General features: G+C 50.5%; 2 protein-coding genes across 5 annotated transcripts in view; one reads left to right on the top strand and one right to left on the bottom strand.

Annotated features, from left to right (window-relative positions):
- Positions 1 to 11,801, bottom strand: part of TSNAXIP1 (translin associated factor X interacting protein 1) — a 234,700-nt gene extending 222,899 nt beyond the window's left edge. Inside the window, exon 1 of the mRNA XM_050922394.1 lies at positions 11,797 to 11,801. The gene's annotated coding sequence lies outside the window, so the exon portion shown is untranslated. The remainder of the gene's footprint in view (positions 1 to 11,796) is intronic.
- The window catches only part of GFOD2 (glucose-fructose oxidoreductase domain containing 2), a 53,614-nt gene continuing 44,374 nt past the window's right edge, over positions 9,444 to 18,683 (top strand). For 2 of the 4 annotated variants that reach the window (XM_050922426.1, XM_050922429.1), the window contains exon 1: positions 9,453 to 9,525. The gene's annotated coding sequence lies outside the window, so the exon portion shown is untranslated. Of the gene's footprint in view, positions 9,526 to 18,683 lie in introns of all 4 variants that reach the window. The other 2 variants (XM_050922427.1, XM_050922428.1) reach the window with 2 other exon arrangements.

Here is an 18,683-nt window from a genome sequence, read left to right on the forward strand (position 1 = left end):
GGCATCACACCTGCTTCCCGAATCCCCTGCCCTTCTGCCTCCAGATACCTGCAGACCCCACAGGCTGCCTCGGTTCTCCCCCGGTGTAAATCGGGGCTCACTGCACTGAATTGAATGTCTTACAGCAGTGCAATCTGAGACCGGAATCCTCCTGTGGGTCACGTGGGGTATTTCCTGCAGAGTCTAGAGATGGAAATAACCCATTGGAGCAGCCAGTCCCTCTCCCAGGGCCAGGTCCTGCCATGCATCTCTTCAGGGGCAGTCTGGAGTGTGCGCAATTCAGCCCTGCGGTGATGGGACCAGCCCATGCTGGAAATGGGCTGGTTGCATAAGTGCCATTGTCATTCACGTTGGAATCAAACTGAACATTGGCAGCTGACTGTGTGTGGGCCGGGGTTTGGCTGGCCATGGGGTCCCTGCCGGAGAGAGGGGCCCTGGTCTGTCCAGCAGTTCCCCCAAGGCTTGGCAGGACAATGGACAAACACACTCACCTATCCCGTGGTGGGCAGCACAACATGGAAGCTGGTTCACTGCACCAGTGGCCGGGGGAGGATGTTGACTTATTTTGTGCCTTATCTCACTATCTCCAGACCTTTCGGTTACCACTTCCTGCCCCCACTAGGGCCAGGCTATTCCCAGTGCTCAGCTCTCCGGCAGCAGGACACTGCCCGGGGACACTAGCTGCACACAGGGCATATGGAGGAGAACGGGTCCCCTCTGCAAGTATTGCTGCATTGCTCCCCACGCTCCGTGCAGCTGACTGCCCTGCTCGGTCACTGCTGCTGGTGGGCATTAGCCGCAGCTCCATCAGAGGGAGACCTGGGCTTGGACTATGCCCAGAGCGGCTCTGGTGAAAGCGTGATGTTAAACGAGTTTAGCTGAACTGCTCCAAGCCAGGTTTAAACCGAAGGGAGAGAGTCCAACCCAGTGCCACATCACAGGCTGGGTTAAACCGCTGGAGCTCGGGGAAGGCTGTGGTGCCACATGCTGGACTGTGCACAAATCGGATAGCTGAGCGTGCTGCTCTTACAGGAGGCAGCCTGGACCACAGGCAGGGCTCTGGGCTCTTTGCCACTGGCCTCCTGTGAGCTGGGCCAAATCGCCTCACCTCTCTGGGCCTCAGTTTCCCCAGTGCTCCTTTAAGTGCTTTAAGAGCCACGGATGGAAAGCCCCACATGTTGCTGTTAGTGGTAGCGTCCAGCTGGCTGTCATGCACGCCCCTAGCTGCTGTGCATGCCGTTAAGGGCAATGTACATTGGTAAAGAACTGCCCCTAAATTGCCTCTGAATGAGGCCTGTTAGGGTTTCTTCTTTAAACTGGCTCCAAACCCCCATAACACTGAGCTGGGGCTGCCGTTGGTCGGAGGAGGCGAGGGGGTGGTGTGACTCATCTCTCCTGCGGTGATTTGTGCACGGACCCGGCTGGATGACTGCAGTGCTGCTGCCCAGCACCTTGCCATGCCTTCAAGAGCGCCAGGGTCAGAGGGCAATTCCAGGCGGTTGACTCTTACTACTGAGCCGCCCTTCCCTGGGTAGGGAGATGGGGCCCACTGGCCTCCAAGTGCCAGGTTTGGGAGGCGTTTTAGAGCAGGCCTGCGGTGGGGGAGTGGGAGTCAGCGGCTGCCTAAAGAGGAAGCACTGGGTCTCTTTGGTGAGGGCTCACATTTGCCCCCCAGGTGTCCGCCAGCAGCAGCAGCAGGTGAATGAATGCCCCGTGGCTCCTTTCTCTCCGATGAGCCAGTGTTATGGTCTGCGGGCTGTTGCCAGCTCTGTGCACCCCGGCTAGTAATGTGAGATGGAAAGTGTCATCCTAGCCAGAGAGCACCCACAACATGGCCTGGCCACATAATTCACGACGCCAGCCTAGGGGCAGGGCTGTGGTTGGGATCTGGTTCTGGGTGTGCACCTAGGAAGCTGATCACGTAAGAAGAGGATCTAAAATGAAAAGAAACATTACGGGCAGTTGTTTTAACCTCTTTGTTACTCACAGCAACCAGATATCTGTGGGGGTTTTGCACTTTAAATCACAAGACATGTTCCACATGTTCACATGTTAGACACATTCCAAATGTCCACCCGACACCCCATTCCTCTTAGAACCACCCTCAACTGCTTTCGTTTTCTTCTGTTCCCCACATGCTTCAAAAGATAAATGCCAGGACCCAGGAGGGCTTTATCCCAAATTAGTAGGAAGAGCACAGTGAGGGAGTTGGGTTTTGCACGGTGGGCTCTTGTCGCTTTGAAGTTGGAAATTGAAGCAGATGAATGTCTTTGGGGGCGTGGGCTTTTCTACAGGACATTTTAAATCTAAATACCACCTGGGTGTGACACTATTTAAGGTTAATATCCTCTCTAGTGATTTGAGTTGGGTTTTTATTTTTCATGTGTGCACCTGTGCTCCTCTTGGCTCTGTAGACAGCACCATGTGGATCGCCTGGCAGTAGGGGGGTTTTGATGACCTCTTCAGTTTTCTTTCTTACAGCATATTAAAAAGGAAAACCAATCCAATGAAGTATACATTGTAATTTAATTTTCTTCTCCCGATGGCTCAAAACTCAGGTACGAAAAGTTCAGCTCCAGCGTGGAACGTGAGGACACTTTTTGGTTTTGTTTCCTTTTTACCAGCCCTGTCGGCTATAAAATAAAAATAAAAATAAAACTCCACAATACAACTGGTGAGTGAGCGGAGTCTTTGCTCTTCCGGATTTATCCTCTTTGTTAATAACATCGGCTAAATGGACATTCTACAAGTTGTGCACATTGATTCAGTCTAAGCTTAGTATTTGTGAATTAAGTTACCCAATGCTAGCATGAAATCCTCGAAAGTGGCGGAGGAGGAATTTTAACTGAAGAAAAAAATGTAAAACTGTACTGGAAATATGGTAACATTCTGTTGTATTTTGACAGAATTATTTTTATTAAAATACACATCCATGTGCAAGAGCTGGTGTGGAGATGTGTGTTTTGTGAGTCTGCGCTTCATTTGTGCAATCAGGGTTATCTGTCTCCCCAAGTTAACCCCACGCACGCGCGCACACCCTCCGCTGCCTCACTGGCTTGCCTGGGATGCCAACACTACTCAAATGATCAGCATCGCAGGGGGATGTGGAGAAGACAATGCAATAGTGGACTTTACAGCGCGTGCTCCCCCTCCTCCCGTGTATCTGGGGCCTGGCCTACAGCTAGTGGCAGAGACTGGCACCAAAATGCCTTAAACTGGGTTCAGGTCACACTTCGGTTATTTTGCAAACCTGTGTGAACATTCTGATTTCTGCCGCTTTTGATTTAGGGTAAATTTGTTAGGATGCTTGTAATCCCCGAGAAGTGTCCTCCCACAGACTTGCTCGAGAATAAGCATTCCCAGCTCTTCTGATATTTGTTTTTCTTTAACTAACTCTCTCTCTCTCTCTGCTGTTGGAATCAAGAGGGTCTTGGTAACTGAGTGTTTTTAGCTCTTGTGGTTTCAGAGAAAAGCGTGAAACCGTGACCTACAGCCTCAGCAACCAGAGGGCAGAAAAACAGAACCTAAAGCGTATTTTAAAATAGCTCCCGCTGCTCGTGTGTGTGTCTGCTCCACCATTTTTTAATGTGTAGGCCATACGGCTAACAAAAGCGGTGTGTGAACAGTAATTGGGTTACATCTGCCCCAGTGTGTGTGGACCAACCCTCGTCATGGGCCTATCGTAAGCTGGAGCCAGGAAGGACCAGCCATAACCACCCCAGGTCTCGGCTGCCTTCCATGAGTCCCCTGCTGGGTGCTCCACTAACCACCCTCCTTCCCCTCTGCTTCGGATTGTTCCTTAAAGGATGTTTGGATGGAGAAGGAACTGAGGGTAGTTTGCCCAGGCACCCCTGGCTCTCAGTGTCCAGCATGAGGAGGTGTAGGGCACACGGGAGCCAAACAGACAATGTAACTGACCATCTCTGATCAAGGTTTAAGAGCCGCATGCACACTTGAAGTGGAGCACCGAGAGGCGGACACATCTCAAAGAGCCGCAGTTACTGCACATGGGGAGAAACCTCTTCATCATTGGCGTCATCATGAAGTCCTTCTGAGAGGGTCAGATAGAGCCACTCAGCCTCCCTTCCAAAACCAACCCAACCCACCTTCACTCCCCCTGCTGCCTGAAGGCAGGGCCTGCTATGTGCCAGCCATGGGGACCAAAGCTTGGTTCTGTTCCCTGCAGAGAAACTAACTGCTGCTACTGCTGTACAAGTGACTCCCAGTAAGGGCAGATGTCCCCAGCATCCTAGCACATCACACAGCCAGCTGAGGGGAGGGGAGAGGAAGGGGGCAGGTGAGCACGTTAAACAGCAGTGGCAGAGCTGCTGGGGGAACTGGCAGCAGCAGCTGAATAGCCTGAATCAGGTACTTTGCAATGGAAATGAGACTGCAGGATGACCTTAAAAATCAGGGCTGGATGTGGGATGTCCTGCACAATTCAGGCCAGTTGAAAGGTGTGCCCTGCACACTTCTGCTGCACCCATGGGCGTGGCCAACCCCCTGGCTTTGGAAATGATCAACCTGCCCCAAAATCATTAGCTTGTCTTAAAATGCAGGAGGTTTTGAAAAATAAAAAGTTGGAACTTCCTTTACTTTCTAGTATCTGAGCCTGAGCTGACCTGTGGGTCATGTTTTCAAGCTTTTAGCTGTAATTGCAAAGGCTAAAAGTGTTGTTGGTTGTGTTTTTTTTGGTTTGGTTAGGTTTTTTTTTAAGGAAGCTGAGAGTTTTATGTAATCACATGCTACCAGGAGCTGGGGCTTTCTGAAACATACCAACTATCACAAGATTCACTACAGCTTTAGCAACACTGTAGAAAGGGCATTTCTACATCCTTTCCATGCCCTTTCTGGATGGGGGGAGGAGTAATTCCTGTGTGTACTCATTACTAACTGCTAATGTAGCCTCAATATTTCTACACTGGAAGTGGAGGTGTAATTTCCAGCTCAGGTGCCCATACCATTCTGATCCAGGTAGCACAACCAAAATAGCAGTGTAGCCGTGGCTACAGGGTGGTGGGTCAGGCAAACCACCCCACTTACAATCCCATCTGAAACCTGCACTTGGGTTGGCTCACCTCTTCTGCCACCTATGCAGCTGGGGCAGTGAGATGGGGATGGGGGGTTCAGATGGTGTGTGTGAGGGGCGGTGAGGCAGAGTGGGAGGGGTACATTAACGAGGATGCTGAAGAGGAGGGTGTATGGGCAGAGCACAGAGGTGGTGTGCGGGGGTGTTGAGGCAGAATATGGGGGGTACAGAGGTAGGGTATGAGTGGGGGATGTGTAGGCAGGATGTATTAAGTGTGATGGGGTCCCTGTGGTGCAACCTGAACCATGGGACTGTGGAGTCCTCCAAACCCACCAACCTGGGCTGCCCCTCCCTATGATACTCATGTCAACCTAGGAGCCTCTGCTAGGCACCGCACTGACACAGCCATCTACAGGTGGGGACACATCCGAGTTACATGAATGATCTCCCAGCCACTCGTGAGCCATACATCAATAGGGAGGCTTCAGCCAATTCCCACCAGTTCTCCAGTCTTACACCCCAGAACTCTCCCGTCTTGTACTGCTCAGAAGTCTGACCAGTGTAAACTCAATACCAAGTTCCCCACCCTCAGTGTGGAATGGACACATGCCTGCCTGTGTCGTCTGCGCTGAGATTCCCCAAGCACTTCAACCTAAACATACTGTTTTAGGTAAAATAGAAAAGATTTATTAACTACAGACAAATTTTAAGTTGTTGTAAGTAGCAGGTATAGAGTTCAAAGTCCGTTACCTAAGAAATAGAAATAAATTTGAGGTCTGAATTCTAACTGAAACAGACTAAGCAGGATTTGAATCAAGCACTCTCCCCCCCCCAACAGATGGTACAAGCAGGTTACAATTCCTCAATATACAGCCTAGCCCCCCTTCCAGCCTGGGACCAAACTTACCCAGTTTGAAATCTTTGTCTTCCAGATGTCCCTCCAGCTGTTGAGATTGGGGGTGGGGAGTGATGACCACTCGCTGCCTCTTATATTTTCTTCCAGCTGCTGAAAAGATCCTTGTAACGAGGATTAGTCCCCCCCGCCGCCCCCCCGGGGAGTCTCTGGGGTAGGGGACTGGGTGTTGATGAGCCATTAACGCCTGTCTGGCCAGTGATAGCTATGCCTTGATTGCAACTGAAAGACCTATTTCAGTAACACTCATAGCAATACTTAATAACGTCACATACAATGATAGCGCACACAGTCTAACAGGCTCTTCATGTTCAGTGGATCAAGACTTTAAAAATGATACCTCACATGATATACTGTGTACACAACATATAATTATATGACAGTGGGGATTATGGGAGTTCCAGGGTGCTGCTTTGAGGTACAATGTCGTGATGGGTTGGTGGTGAGGTGGGCTCTAAGGGAGGGCACAGAGGTGGGGTGTTGGGGGGGGCAAGGCAGGTTGTACCTGGGGTGCTGAGGCTGAGTGGGGGGAGGGACACAGAGGCAGTATGTGTTTGGGGCGGGCAGAGGTGGGGTGTATGTGGGGTGGGATGCTGAGTGTGTGGGTGGGTGCGTTGAAGTGGAATGTGTAGGTAGGGACACTGAGGCTGGGTGTGGGGGGGCTGAGGTGGGAACTATGTATGAGGGAGGTACTGAGGTAGTGGGGAGTGGAGGAGGCACTGAGGCAGTGTGTTTGGGGGGGCTCAGAGGTGGGGTGGGATGCTGAGGGTGGGTGAGTGTGGGTGCGTTGAGGTGGGATGTGTAGGTGGGGACACAGGCTGGGTGTGGGGGAGGCAATGGGGGGTGGGGTCTGAGATGGGGGTGGGCTGAGGTGGGAGGGGCTGAGATAGGAGGGAGTAGAGGAGGCACTGGGGCAGTGTGTGTACAGGTTGATGAGGCAGGGTGTGTTGGGGGGGTGCCAAAGTGGGGCCTATGGGGGCACTGAGGTGGGGTGTGTGTGAGGGAGGAGCTGATGAGCAGGGGAATAGAGGGGGCACTGAGGTTATGGGTGTGGAGACAGAGTCGGGGGGCAGTGCTCAGGCAGGGTGTGTGGGGTATGTTGGCGCTGTGGCAGAGTGTGGGGGTGGTGTGGGGGTGCTGCAGGAGGGCACTGAGGTGTGGTGGGGGTGAAGCAGGGTGTGTGGGGTATGTTGGCGCTGTGGCAGTGTGGTGGTGTGGGGGTGCTGCGAGAGGGCACTGAGGTGCGGTGGGGGTGAGGCAGGGTGTGTGGGGTATGTTGGCGCTGTGGCAGAGTGTGGTGGCGGTGTGGGGGTGTTGCGAGAGGGCACTGAAGTGCGGTGGGGGTGAGGCAGGGTCTGTGGGGTATGTTGGCACTGTGGCAGAGTGTGGTGGCGGTGTGGGGGTGCTGCGGGAGGGCACTGAGGTGCGGTGGGGGTGAGGCAGGGTGTGTGGGGTATGTTGGCGCTGTGGCAGAGTGTGGTGGCGGTGTGGGGGTGTTGTGGGAGGGCACTGAGGTGCGATGGGGGTGAGGCAGGGTGTGTGGGGTATGTTGGCGCTCTGACAGAGTGTGGTGGCGGTGTGGGGGTGTTGTGGGAGGGCATTGAGGTGCAGTGGGGGTGAGGCAGGGTGTGTGGGGTATGTTGGCACTGTGGCAGAGTGTGGTGGTGGTGTGGGGGTGCTGCGAGAGGGCACTGAGGTGTGGGGGTGAGGCAGGGTGTGTGGGGTATGTTGGCGCTGTGGCAGAGTGTGGTGGTGGTGTGGGGGTGTTGTGGGAGGGCACTGAGGTGCGATGGGGGTGAAGCAGGGTGTGTGGGGTATTTTGGCGCTGTGGCAGAGTGTGGTGGCGGTGTGGGAGTGCTGCAGGAGGGCATTGAGGTGCGGTGGGGCGTGAGACAGGGTTTGTGGGGTATGTTGGTGCTGTGGCAGAGTGTGGTGGCGGTGTGGGGGTGTTGCGGGAGGGCACTGAGGTGCGATGGGGGGTGAAGCAGGGTGTGTGGGGTATGTTGGCACTGTGGCAGAGTGTGGTGGCGGTGTGGGGGTGCTGCGGGAGAGCACTGAGGTGTGGTGGGGGTGAGGCAGGGTGTGTGGGGTATGTTGGTGCTGTGGCAGAGTGTGGTGGTGGTGTGGGGGTGCTGCAGGAGGGCACTGAGGTGTGGTGGGGGTGAGGCAGGGTGTGTGGGGTATGTTGGCGCTGTGGCAGAGTGTGGTGGTGGTGTGGGGGTGCTGCGAGAGGGCACTGAGGTGCGGTGGGGGGTGAGGCAGGGTTTGTGGGGTATGTTGGTGCTGTGGCAGAGTGTGGTGGTGGTGTGGGGGTGTTGTGGGAGGGCACTGAGGTGCGGTGGGGGTGAGGCAGGGTCTGTGGGGTATGTTGGCGCTGTGGCAGAGTGTGGTGGCGGTGTGGGGGTGCTGCGAGAGGGCACTGAGGTGTGGTGGGGGTGAGGCAGGGTTTGTGGGGTATGTTGGTGCTGTGGCAGAGTGTGGTGGCGGTGTGGGGGTGTTGTGGGAGGACACTGAGGTGCGGTGGGGGTGAGGCAGGGTGTGTGGGGTATGTTGGCGCTGTGGCAGAGTGTGGTGGCGGTGTGGGGGTGCTGCGGGAGGGCACTGAGGTGTGATGGGGGGTGAGGCAGCGAGGTGGGTGTTTGTATGGGGGTTGTCCCTGTTGTTAGCATCAGGCTGAGGGATGGGCTGAGGGAGCGGTCCCTCATGTCAGTGCCAGGTGGGGACGGGAAGGGAAGGGCAGGGGTGGGAATGAGGGGGTCAGTGCCGGGTGGGGGCGGTGCTGGGCGGATGCGGGTGGCGCGGTCCCTGGGGTCGGTGCTGGGCAGGGGCGGGTGGCGCGGTCCCTGGGATCGGTGCCAGGAAGGGAAGGGCAGGGCAGGGGTGGGAATGAGGGGGTCAGTGCCGGGTGGGGGCAGTCCCTGGGGTCAGTACCGGGAAGGGAAGGGCAGGGCAGGGCAGGGCAGGGGTGGGAATGAGGGGGTCAGTGCCGGGTGGGGGTGGTGCCAGGCAGGGGCGGGTAGTGCGGTCCATGGGGTCGGTGCTGGGCAGGGGCGGGTGGCGCGGTCTCTGGGGTCGGGGCCGGGCACTGGTGGGTGGAGCCCAGCAGGGGCCTGGGAGGCTGCACGTCCTGGCTGCGGGGTCACTGTGCTCTGTGCAGGGCAGGGCAAGGGGCTGCGCTGGTGCCAGCCTGTGGGTCTGGCCCTGGTCCCCCACTCTTCAACTGTGGGTCCTACTGTAACCCGCCCGCGGGCGCCCCCTGCTGCCTAGCACAGGGGCTGTAAAATTCGAAGCGGCTCCTTTAAGGCTTGGAAGAGCCCCTCCCTTCCGCGCATGCGCACGAACTGCCGGGGTGGGCGGAGTGTCTCCCGCGTAGCCTGGGCGGCGCGCGCTGCACCGTGTGCTGCCAAAGGGGCCGCGCCCAGGACTCACCGCAGCGCCGCGGGAGCGCGCGCTCCCCTGCTTCTCTGCCTCGCGGGAGCGCGCCCCGCCCCGCGTGCCCGCCAGGAGGATGCGCCCGGAGCGAGACGGGGCCGCTGCACTTCCCGGCCCCAGCCCCGCGCCAGGTGCCGCCTCCGGCCCGCAGGTGAGAGACGCGCCCGGCGGGGCGTGGGGCTGGGGGCGTTATGGGAGGAGCCAGGGGAGGGGGGCGTGGGGCTGGGGGTGCTGTGGGGGTGGGTGCCTGGAACTGGGGAGTGTGGGGCTGGGGGTTCTGCGGGGGGGAGCGGGTGGATCTGGGGGTCTAGGGGGTGCTTGGAGCTGGGATGGGGGTGCTGCAGGGAAGGGGTGTCTGGAGCTCGGGGTGCTGCGGGGGAGGGGTGTCTGGAGCTCTGGGGGTGCTGCGGGGAGGGGTGGGGGGAGTGGGGGTGCTCAGGGGGAGGGGTGCTTGGAGCTGTGGGGGTGGGGTTGGGGGAGTGGGGGTGCTCAGGGGGAGGGGTGCTTGGAGCTGTGGGGGGAGTGGGGGTGCTCAGGGGGAGGGGTGCTTGGAGCTGTGGGGGTGAGTTCCTGGAACTGGGGAGGCGGGTGGGGAGTGTGGAGCTGGGGGTGCTGTGGGCGAGGGGTGCTGAGCGAGGGGTGGGGAGTGTAGGGTGGGGGTTCCTCCCACATCCCTATGGCTGTGGGACGGGTTGCACTGATTTCATGCTCTGCTCAGCCCCACTCTTCTGGCTTGGGTCACATCACTCCTTGTCCAGGGTCCCTTGCAGCCTCTTGGTGGCTCCAGCTCTGGGGAGTGGGGTTTGTGTGTCTTGACATTTAATTCCTGCAGGGAACTAGATTGAGCTTTGAGCAGTAATGTCACAATGACCTTTAAGCAGCTTTGTCTGCCATATCTGATGGCATTTGGGGCCACAGAAACACACTAGCAAATCATCTAGTGATGGCTGGGAAAAGTGTGCGTTTGTCAACAGTTGCTCCCAGTTACATGTGTTGTGCTCTAGTTTGTCCCTGTAGAATAGGTCTCTGCCATTGCTGTGTGGTAGTGATTGACAAATATGGACTTTTAGTGGTGAATAATCTAGTCTTGAAGCCTTTGTACTTGCATATCCTTTGTGTTGCCTCTCTTCTTTTCCCTTCTGCCCATGAGAGCAGAGCAGATGAGCTCTGTACTGAAATGTGTAAGAATTTGTTATGCTAGGAGAACAGCCCATAAGTAAGAAGCATAGAAGCAGATGAGGGACAAGGTCAGTAGTGTTACATATCTGCTCTTGGATTAATTGGTAGCCACTGATTCACCATCATTCAAAATGTTCCTTTTAGGGCTTGTCTACACTGCAACCGACAAAATTTAAGAAAGCTCGCCCCCCCTCCCCCTCCGGCGAAAGACAAAAGTTTTGCCAATGCAAGCAGCAGTGTGAACGCGGCTCCTGCTGACAAAGCTGTGTCGACACAGCCTTGTTACTTAAAGCTGGGTAGTGTAGACAAGCCCTCAGCTAAAGCACAGGACTGACTGGGTGTTTGGAGATCTAGGTTCTATTAGTGGCTGCACCACAGACTTCCTTTGTGACTTTAGGCAAGTCTCAGTTTCCCCATTGGTAAAATGGGGTTTATACCAACTCGGGGCACTTTGTAGATTATTTGTAAAGTATTTTGAGATTAAATATCTTTTCTACACAAGACAAAATTTACTCTCGGAAGAGCTATGTGGTGCCCCCTAGCAAACTTGTAACATCCCTTGCATCTGCGTGTAAAAGTGCTCAAACTGTTTACACGCATACTCAATATCATTTGGATCAGTACTGTTATGAGCTGGGTGAAATCCTGACCACATTGACGTTGATAGGTGTGAATTCTGTTAACATAACTAAGCATAAGCTACACCTAAAGCAAAAGGTGTGTCTGAAACCACCCAGGACTTTTGGCTGACTATTGTGTTGGGTAGTGGTGTGTTTGCGTGGGAAGAGAGATCAGGCACACAAATCGAGACCCTACAAGAACAAAGAGAGAGGGAGAGGCCAGGCAAGAAAGCCAATCAGGAGCATGTAAGCAAAGTTTGACCCTGGAAAAAGCTTGAAAGAGAGCTTTGGTGTCTGGTATTGGCTGAATAAAGAGCCTTGCTGGCTGTGTAAGCTCAGAAAATAATCCTTTTGTTCTTGGTTCCTTCTGCATTCAGAGACACAGGACTTTGTACATTCTTTGCAAATAAACAAGATTGCATCAAAGAAAATATCAGACTCCATCCATTTCTACTTCCAGCTGGAATATCTCCAGGGCCCCAAACTTTTCAACCCAGTATTTAGAGTTGCTGAAAGCAAACCTGATTTAGTCCGAACCAGTTCAGCCTGCATGCATCTATTGCCAGTGGCAATGGGAACTGAAATTGTTCAGATACTCCTCCCACTATTGTCTCATAGTGTACCAGAGTCTTTCAGAATCTGAGTCTGCTGCTTCTGGGAGCTGTGCAGTAAACTGTGGGATAGATACCCGGAGGGAACTGTAACCGAAGTAGTTCAGAGCAGCACTAGTAGGGACTCAGGACAAAGCTTCATGGTTCAGAATACAACTCAGTATGGCTAATGTGTTTGCAGTGAATAGTTTGTGCTTAAAACAGTTCTGTCAAAGCACTTCAGTTGGGAATTATTCCTGTCTGTCTGCAGACCGTCTATACTACAAACTTTGGTTGATGCAAGTTATGTTGGCATAAAGCCAGCCCTCTGTTAGTATACATTGCTTGTGAGTGTGCTTACTTGGCTGCTTGCATCAAAGCTGCCTATACTCACCAGGAGTGTTTGTGTCGATTCACAGTATAGTGCACCATGGGGGATATCCTAGTGTGCAACACACCACCATCCAGCACACTCTGTGTTGGGAAGTTTGGAATAGATATTGGGGCAGAAATGAGTTGTGCGGGGATGACTGTGAGCAAGGGGTTGGCTTTCCAGCATGCAGTTGTCCCCATCCCATAATGCCATCTAAAGCATATAATTTTCACCACTTTTTTAAAAATCCCACCAACCCATGCAGGCTGTCTTCTCTTTTTGCTGATCCTGGCAAATCAACTTGAAGCACGCCTTCCATTTATAGTCACTTCTAACATTAAAAAATTGATCAGGTATGATGTTCAGAGCATTAATTGATAAATGGTGGCCTGTGACTGACAATACTGTATTAACTTTGTGAGGACTACCTATTAAAACTGTGTTAATGTATAATTTTAAGAAGTTGATTTTTAAACATTTTCTTGAACATATATTTACATAATTGTTCTAGACTTGTCATGTTTTATACCTTGTGTTTGTGGGAGAAAAGGCTTTCGAATGATACCTAACCTGACCTATTTCCAGAGATGTATTATCAAAATATCCACCAACTGAAGGATCTGCAGCTGAGGAGGCAGCAAGTCCCTCCACTTGCCATGCCACAGAGGATGATACCATTGAAATTACGATTTTTACAACTCCAGTGACACCTCCCTTTCCTTTCTTTCATTAACTTGCCCACGGAATTACACATGCTCCCAGACTGATAGATACGGTGAATTTATTTAAGGACATCTTTTGATCTGCAGAAGTGCAAAGATATGACACAAACTTTATCTTCAGGCACAAATGGGTTTTCCTGGATAATAGTGGCAGAGTGAACCAAAGAGTATTTTGTTTTCATGATAGTTAAAATTCAGTGTCATCATAGACCATATTTTATACAAAAGTAATCTATTTACGTGATAAACAACCACAATGCATCTGATTAATACATGTTTAATGTTGCTTGTAAAGTGAGGAGGCAGGACCGGAGAAATGTGGATCATGATGAGCCTCTCTCCACCTTCTGCTTCAAGTGTGCCACGCACATTTCTTTGGTCCTGCCTTCCCTGGCATAAATATATAGCAACATGTATATTAAAACCAACAACCTGAAAGTATACCAAACCAAGATAATTTACTGTACATGCTTCTCCCCTGGGAGAGGGTGAGACAACAAACACAACAGCTGTGTAGCAATCTTGCTTACTGCTCAATGAAGGCACTCAGATGACTGTGCTATAAGAACCTATTGAATATGATATTAGAGTGAGCTTTAGTTCATATTTGACTCTTGCCATTAATCTTTCTCTGCATAGTCCTCCTAGACTGTCTCATAAGGTTTATGACGTCTGAGGCAAGCCACGAAATACAGAAATACACAAGATCCAAGTAGTCCCCCGCCCCCCAAGATTTTCATTCAAAAATTTTAATGCCAGAAGGGACCATTAGGTCTTCTAGCCTAACCTCCTGTATATCGCTTGTGTTTGGCTAACGCCTGTCTTCCAGAAGGAGATGCAGACATTTTTGGTGTAACGACATCAAGATGTGGAAAATCCACCACTTCCCTTGGTATTTTGTTTTTATCATTAAAAATGTATGCCTTATTTCTAATTTGAATTTGTCAGGCTTCAGTTCCTGGCCACTGGTTCTTTTTATGCATTACTCTGCTAGATTAAAGACTCCTTTTGTATGAGAGATTTTCTCCCAATGAAAATACTTACTGTAATCAAGTCACCTCTCATTCTTTTTTCATAAACTGATTAAGCTCTTTAAATCTCTCACTGTAAGTAAGCCATTTTCTCCAATCCTCAAATCATTTTTGTCTTTTCTGCACCCTCTCCAGTTTTTCAACATTCTTTTAAAAATGTGGACACCAGAGCTAGACACTGTATTCCAGTATCTGACTCGTCAATACCACATGCAGAGGTAAAATCCACTTCATGCTCCTACTCGCTGCTCCTGTTTTTATACATCCAAGGATCACATTAGCCCTTTTTGCCACAACGTAGCACTGGGAGCTCATGTTCAGTTGCTTGCCAGCTGTGACCTCTAGTACCTTTTCAGAGTCTGCTTTCCAGGATACAGTCCCCCATTCTGTTGGTATGGCTTGTATTCCTTGTTCCTAAATGTATAACTTTGTATTTGCTGTATTAAAACACATTCTGTGTCCTATAGTTAACATGATAAAGGTTAAGCTATATGTTAATGATTTTATTAAATGTGAGTTCCATGCTGATGAAAGGTGCCATTCTGACAACCTTGGAGACTGAAGACTCTTATCTGTAGGACAGGTTCAGCAAGAACAGTAGAAATGCAGACTTCACCCATATGCAGCCAATCTACCTTTTCCATGTTCTGAAAAGACTGACACTAGTATTTGAGAAGTAGTCATTTCAGGATATAGGTGTACACAAATTTATACTCCATTTTGAGTCTTTTTTTTAAACTGATAAGGTGGATTATTTTTCCTTATGAGCAGCCTCCCCTGATTACTTGATGGATTTGAACCCCATATTCAACTTTCAGAGAACGAACTGCCACTTTCAATTTTGATCATATTTTTTCTCTTGGGAGAGTCAAATGTGTTCCCCCCCCCAAACTTCTCTCCATGTCTGCCTGCATTCCTCTCATATTCTGCTTGTAATTCACAGAAATGGGAATACTGGAGTGGCTAAGCAAAGTGTAAGGTTGTATGGGTACCTGTGTTAGGACTTGTATAACTGAAGTTTTATTTGCCTACTTAAATATCAGCAAACATTCTTTTAAAGTGCAGATTATAGAGCAAATATGCAATGGCTCCCTTGGAACCAGTATAGTCAGCAGTGTAAAGCAGTGTGCTTGAGGCACACAGTATATACTGTTCAGACAGCAATACAGAGTTGTTATAACTATCAATCCTTCATATAGTATAGTTTATGATACATTAAACTTCAAAAAAAAAAAAAGAAAAAACAGCCTATGTCCAGTTTGGAGGTGGCTAAAAATTATTCCTGTCTAGCTGTTTGGCCTGTGTGAAATAAACATTGGATAAAAATAAGCACATAAATCACCTAGACAATTGGCACTAATTGGGCCCTTTGTTTCTACTTAGTAGAGAGGTGAAGTACTGAATCAGCACCAGACTGAGACTGAGGCCATGTCTACATCTAAAATTTTGCAGCGCTGGTTGTTACAGCTGTACTAATACAGCTGTATAGAGCCAGCGCTGCAGAGTGGCCACACTTACAGCAACCAGCGCTGCAAGTGGTGTTAGATGTGGCCACACTGCAGCGCTGTTGGGCGGCTTCAAGGGGTTTTGGGGAAGGCGAGAGCAAACCGGGGAAGGAGACCAGCTTCGCCGCGGTTTGCTCTCGCGTTCCGCGAACCACCCTGCAAACTGCAGGGAAGGAGACCTCCTTGCTCGGGGGTTCGGCGAACGCGAGAGCAAACCGGGGAAGGAGACCAGCTTCGCCGCGGTTTGCTCTCGCGTTCCCCGAACAAGCAGGTCTCCTTCCCTGCGGTTTGCAGGGTGGTTCGCGGAACGCGAGAGCAAACCGCGGCGAAGCTGGTCTCCTTCCCCGGTTTGCTCTCGCGTTCGCCGAACCCCCGAGCAAGCAGGTCTCCTTCCCTGCGGTTTGCAGGGTGGTTCGCGGAACGCGAGAGCAAACCGCGGCGAAGCTGGTCTCCTTCCCCGGTTTGCTCTCGCGTTCGCCGAACCCCCGAGCAAGCAGGTCTCCTTCCCTGCGGTTTGCAGGGTGGTTCCGGGAAGGCGAGAGCAAACCGGGGAAGGAGACCAGCTTCGCCGCGGTTTGCTCTCGCCTTCCCGGAACCACCCAGCAAACCTCAGGGAAGGAGACCTGCTTGCTCGGGGTTCGGGGAACGCGAGAGCAAGCCGGGGAAGGAGACCAGCTTGATTACCAGAGGCTTCCTCAGGTATGCTGGGATACCTGCTTATTCCACGGAGGTCAAGAAAAGCGCTGGTAAGTGACTATACTTGATTACCAGCGCTGGATCACCAGCGCTGGATCCTCTACACCCGAGACAAAACGGGAGTACGGCCAGCGCTGCAAACAGGGAGTTGCAGCGCTGGTGGTGCCCTGCAGATGTGTACACCTCCTAAGTTGCAGCGCTGTAACTCCCTCACCAGCGCTGCAACTTTCTGATGTAGACAAGCCCTGAGAGAGGTTATTAATTTGGGAGGTGTGTGTGGGTGAGAGAGAGAGAGAGAATGGTATGCCCTTCTGTTAATTTTAATCCATGAGATGTAGGTTTTGTGCATAGACACAAGATTTTAATCTCCATCATATCGATCTGGCACATTCCCCCTGCACTAAATTAATTACAAAACCGAACCAAAAAACCACTACCTCAAATACCTTGCCTCTTTTTGAGGGCCTGCAAATGTAACTTTTTTTTAAAAGGCTTTGAGTTGTACCTGTGCAAAAAGTCTGAAATAGCAATATCATAGAGAAAACCTAAAGGCAACCTTTTGTTCAGGGCAGCAAGCTGGCAGAAATTCACTAAATAAGGTACCATGCCAGATGCCTCAAATTGTAGAAGGAAAAATGGGTGTTCAGTATGCCTAAGCTTTTTATTTATTTGTTTTTTGTTTTTTTTTCTCTTGTACTGAAGTCTCCCAGAGTGATGCTCTGAAGCCCCAGCACACGCCATGAAGAGGTGTGGTCTGAGCACAGCACAGGGATCTGTGTACTGGCTCACACCACTTGATCTTTGACAAGTCATTTCACTTCTCCCTGTCTTAGTTTTTCCAACTCGTAAAATGGAGTAATACTTGCCTCACAGGGGGATTGTAAAAGTTCTCTGTATTACGCTATAATGACATAGCTATTACAGAACTGGTGGGGAGGGGGAAAGCAAGCATTTACAGGTACACCTTCAGTTTAGAAATAGCACTTTAATATGCAAAATGTTAACTTGTTACACTAATCTTTGATATGACCAATAACAGTAGAATTTGAGGAAGAATCTCTCTCATCAACTTTTGTTTGTGTGACAGCACCTTGTGTATAGTTAGTTTCCCTGTAGCTTTCTTGGATCTTTCAGGAGAGAGAGAAATTTTTAAAATGAGAGAATCTAACTGTAACCCACAAAACTGGCAGGGGCACTCAGGAGCAGGGATAGGACCTGCAAATACTTGAAACTCATTTTTAAAATGTTACTATTCAGAGTTGACTATATCAAATTCACTTCTGAAACTCTATAATGGTTGGGATATAAACTTGTTTATTTAATATTGAATCATATGCTTAATGGACGTAATGGCCTACCTGTGACTTTGAACGTTCAGCTCAGCCTTAGATCCAGAATGTCATCAGCTTTGTGTAATATTATCTGAGTGCGTTTCAGAGATTCATCATTTTTAAGGACAAGCCTTGGCCATTGTGATCAGTCTTGTCTAATCTGTGTTGTATAGACCATAGAACTTCAACTGGTGATCCCTGCATGGGATGTGGTAACTTGTAGTGGAGATAGAGCGTATCTCTTTTAGAAAGACATCCAGTCTTGATGTAAAGATTTGAAGTGATGGAGAATCTACTGCATTTCTTGGTAGGCTGACCCAATAAATTGAGTGACTCAACCACTTCCTAACCGAGACTTGGTTGAGAATGAGCAGATTGATACTCAGTCTAGACAAAATGGAGGCAATGGTTGTGGAATGGAAGAAGGCATGGGAAGAATTAATTGAGGTAATTTCAACCTCTTTGGTTGGGGAAAGAAATAAGTTTGCTATTTGTCACATGAGTTTGCAACCTAGCAATCTTCTTGGTTGCCAAATTTTCTAGGTAGCAGTTGTGCTCCAGGCTTTGTTCTTTCTGCACCTGGCTAGAAGTCTGTGATTATTTTGTTCAGATGTCTGGGGTCTTCATCACTTTAAGATTGGATTGCTGGAATGTTCTGAGTGTAGGGCTGCATTTTAAGATTTGGAATTTGTCAACTAATGAGGCAGCCTTCTTACTTAGTGATATCTCCCACAGGGATTGCATCACAGCTATACCCTACCTTTGCACTGGCTCCTAGTTTTGGTTTTGGGTGTAATTCAAGGCTTTGGTTTGATTTAAATTTGTTTAAATAGTTTGAGCTCTCAGTGAGACCTCTCTTCCCTGTGTGTGATACAACTACAGTTGAGAGCAGCTGAGGCATACAAGCTGAAAATCCTCTGTCTTTAACGGAGTATGTTGCTTGGAGGACATTTCAGAGGGGGGCTCTAAAGCTTGCTTTACTCCCCTGCTCCAGCAAAGCCCAAGTCTGACCTTTTGGGGCATGCTCGCAAGGTCAGTGTGTTTTCCCATGCTTTTGAGAAGAGAGAGGGTAAGGCAGATTTAGGGAGCTGCTGATTGTTCTAATGGATTAATTGTTTAAGGCAGAGTAAGCTATTTTAATTTTCTTTTTATACACTTTTAACAATTTAAAGGCAAATAAAGCTAAGTATCATAGGCCCTTCTCACATCCTAAGAATACAGTAGTTCTAAAGAAAGCCAAAAGATATATTTTTTTGTCCTCA

This window comes from Gopherus flavomarginatus, chromosome 14 (genome assembly GCF_025201925.1).
Source record: "Gopherus flavomarginatus isolate rGopFla2 chromosome 14, rGopFla2.mat.asm, whole genome shotgun sequence".
Taxonomy (NCBI): domain Eukaryota; kingdom Metazoa; phylum Chordata; order Testudines; family Testudinidae; genus Gopherus; species Gopherus flavomarginatus.